The following is a 3,332-nucleotide window of genomic DNA, read 5'->3' on the forward strand; positions in this document are numbered from 1 at the left end:
TAATGACTGTCTCCCTGTTTACAGAGGCTTCACTGAGCCTTTCTTGCTGCCTGTACTTCATCTTTGCTGTAGTTATAAACAGTCACAGCTTTCCCGTCATAACTACATATTCATAGACACAGTTTTAGAAATTCGCAAAAAAAACAACAAGACCACCACTATAGTTAACTGGAATACCGCAACGTTTAGTTATTAATAATAATGTATAGAACACTCCATGATAAATTTTTCTTTTATAAAGATGTTAATTAAATTTCAAAAGAAAGCGGCACAGGAAGCATCTTCTTGGCACTCTCAGGTTTATTTTACCATTATTAATTTCAGGTGGAAAGGAGGGAATCTGTTGAAGAAAATCTCCAAGTTCAAAATTAAGGCTGTAACACATCAAGTGACAGAATCAAGGTGGTTCATTCTAAAACCTCTCTGATACTTGCTAAATCTTTAGTTTACAACAATTGTATTAGGAGCAGTCTGAAACCTGATCTGCCGACAGTCTGTCCTGTGTTTTCCAAAGCCTCTCTTAAATCAGTGCTGGCTTTACAATCATGTGATTATGTTTCCAACCAGGAAATGATACATTTTCATTACTAAGGTGGCATTTTTTTTCTTGGAGTTTCCATGTTTATTCTTAGGATGAAAGCTGCAATCTTTAAACTGCGTTACACCCAGAATTTATGGCTCCTAAACCGAAAATCAAAATCGAGAGAGAGGGACAGACTAAACGAGAATGGAAAGAAGTCAGAAAGAGGTTAGTAAAGCTATGGAAGCTTTCTGGAATGTATCAAACAAAAAGGGAAGTAGAAATGAGGAATAACTGGAAATCGGTAACTTGCAACTGGCTAAAGTAACACATTCCTTTGTTTTAACCAGGCTTTGTTTGAGTGAGAATAGCATCGGATTTGACTGTGCAGTGAAAGAACAACCACAACAGGTAAGTAGTGCCCAGATGCAGCAGCAGCAAGTGTTCTTCTTTTGGCACCTCGCGGGGCCACGGTCCCCTCACAGCTGCAGCCAGGGCTCACATCCACGCCGGACACCCTGCTCAGCAGGAGTGAGGCTCGCACAGCTGGATCCTGCCTCAGTCGCTCAGTCACCAGGTTTTCTTGCTTGGCATTGGATTCTTGCAGCTCCTTCAGACAGGTCCTCATCTTGTGCAGCCGCAGACGTTGTTGACAGCAGGGGTGTTCTGGATGCACTTGCTGAGAGCTTGTGCCGTTCAGCCAAATATACCTATCTACCTAACTCACTAACTCTCTTGCCCTATCGACTCAAAAATCTATGGGAAAATTCTTGAAACTTGCAAACCCGTATGTGAAAACCAAAATGCACTCGGTACACAGCTACCTACACTAGCAACTAACAAACAAACAAAATAACGAACCTGCTAACTAACTCACTTACAAACAAACAAACTCTCTTGCCCTACTGGCTCCAAAACCCACTGTGAATTTCTGAAAGTCGCAAACCAGTATGTGAAAAAAAAGTGCACTCAGTACACAGCTACCTACACTAGAAACTAACTAACTAACAAACTAACTAACACACTAACAAACACTCTAACTAACAAACTAACTAACAAACTAACTAACTTGCTAACTAACTAACAAACAAACTCTAGATGGTCCAGCTGAGCCAACATGAGGGTGACAACATGAGGGGGATTTCTTCAGTCAGTTCTTCAACCTGCCTTGAGAAAGAGGGGCGGGGAAAGACAGGCATTAAGCACAAGGCTGAGAGGAGAACAAGCAACTCGTGCTTTAACAGGATAGGCAATCCCCATCCACAGTTCTTTTCTGCAGGATTCCTTAGGGCTGGATATTATACTTTGGTGTTTTGCTATTAATGATTTAGACTGTGGAAGTCTGGGGAGGTCTCAGTGGACATGGGGGCTTTTGACTCAACTGCCGTGCAAATCTAGGCTTCAAGGGCCAGGCCTGGGTACAGCTGCAGTAAGAACGGAGAGTAAAACTGAACCAGAGTAAAGCAAGGAGGAACAAAGACAAAGACAAAGGCAAGAGGAAGAACTGTTTTACAGTGAGCGTGGTGAAATATTGGCACAGGTTGCCCAGAGAGGTGGTAGATGCCCCATCCCTGGAAACATTCAAGGCCAGGCTGGACGGGGGTCGGCGTAACCCGATCTCATTGAAGATGTCCCTGCTGATTGCAGGGGGGGTGGATTAGAAGGCCTTGGAAGGTCCCTTCCAACCCAAACTCTTCTTTGATTCTAGGGTTCTAAGTGAAAAATGAAAACTGCCAACGCTGGAGTGCTCTTCACCTCCAGGTATCCACCTTCTCCCAAGGGAAGGTGAACGCTTCCTCTCTGAGGCCGTCTCTGGGCACCACAGAAATATTTCCTAGACTCAGAGCAATTGGAAAGAGGGAGAGCAGGCTCTTTCACACACCAGGGCTCCTTGTTCTTCTCACCCCACCTGGCTTGTCTCAGTCGCCTGTTTGTGAGCTGTCCAGCTCCAGCCTTCGCCTCCTCTTGCTGGGCTGGCCATCGCCCCCCTCTTCGAACAGGAGTTTTCTCTTCCGGGGGGAAGGATTTCCCCCCTCCCGCGAAGAGCCTGACAAGCTTTCCATCCAAAAGGATTGTTAGACAGGTAAAGCCATGATAAACAGGAATCAATTCTACTCTAAAGTAAAGCCAGCTCAGGTTACCTGCTCTGCCCAGAGGAGCTGTTCTGGGCTGCGCTTTCTGCAGAGACTGAAGGCACCTGCAACGGAAACGCAGAAGATGACACCTACCCGTTTTCCAGCTCAGCTCTAAAGGGCAGATCCCTTGGGTGGCTTTGCTCAGCCCAGTTGGGCCACTTCTGTTGGGATCGCTGGGCAAAGAGTGATGGCCAACCTGCATCAGCCTCACTCTGCACTTCTGCAAAGCTGCAGGTTGGTGGATGAACCTGCTTGTCCTTACAGCGGCAATCCCACCTTCTGAGGGGGGAGGCATTCTCTCATGCTGCTTGTGGCTCTCACATACCTCTGCAGTTTCTCCTTGTTCTCCTGGTGCCGGCGAGTCCTCCGCCTCTTCACCGGCAAGCCCAGCCCCCTCTTCCTTCTCCTCCCCCTCCTTCTCCTTCTCCACGAACAGGACCTCCTCCTCCTCCTCCTCCTCCTTCTCCTCCTCCTCCTTCTCCTCCTCCTCCTTCTCTTCCTCCTCATCCTCAAAGAGTTCCCCATGGTGGTTAACGAGGAACTCTACCAGCTGGGTCACCTGCACACGGTAAACCATTGGTTCCCAACGCGCTGGCTGCAATGCCTCCAACAGCCCTTCCCACTCCTCATGCTGCCTTGTGCACAGAAAGCTGCAGCTGTGCAGCTGCTCTTCCCAG

General features: G+C 47.3%; 1 long non-coding RNA gene across 1 annotated transcript; it reads right to left on the reverse strand.

Moving 5' to 3' along the window:
- Positions 1–1,634: 1,634 nt before the first annotated feature.
- On the reverse strand, positions 1,635–2,770 carry LOC139827102 (uncharacterized). Its single transcript, XR_011737298.1, has 3 exons — positions 2,662–2,770; positions 2,430–2,575; positions 1,635–1,683 (listed from the first exon to the last, which is right to left on the reverse strand). It is a non-coding gene; the product is annotated as an uncharacterized lncRNA (long non-coding RNA).
- Positions 2,771–3,332: the final 562 nt, after the last annotated feature.

This window comes from Patagioenas fasciata, chromosome 1 (genome assembly GCF_037038585.1).
Source record: "Patagioenas fasciata isolate bPatFas1 chromosome 1, bPatFas1.hap1, whole genome shotgun sequence".
Lineage (NCBI taxonomy): Eukaryota > Metazoa > Chordata > Aves > Columbiformes > Columbidae > Patagioenas > Patagioenas fasciata.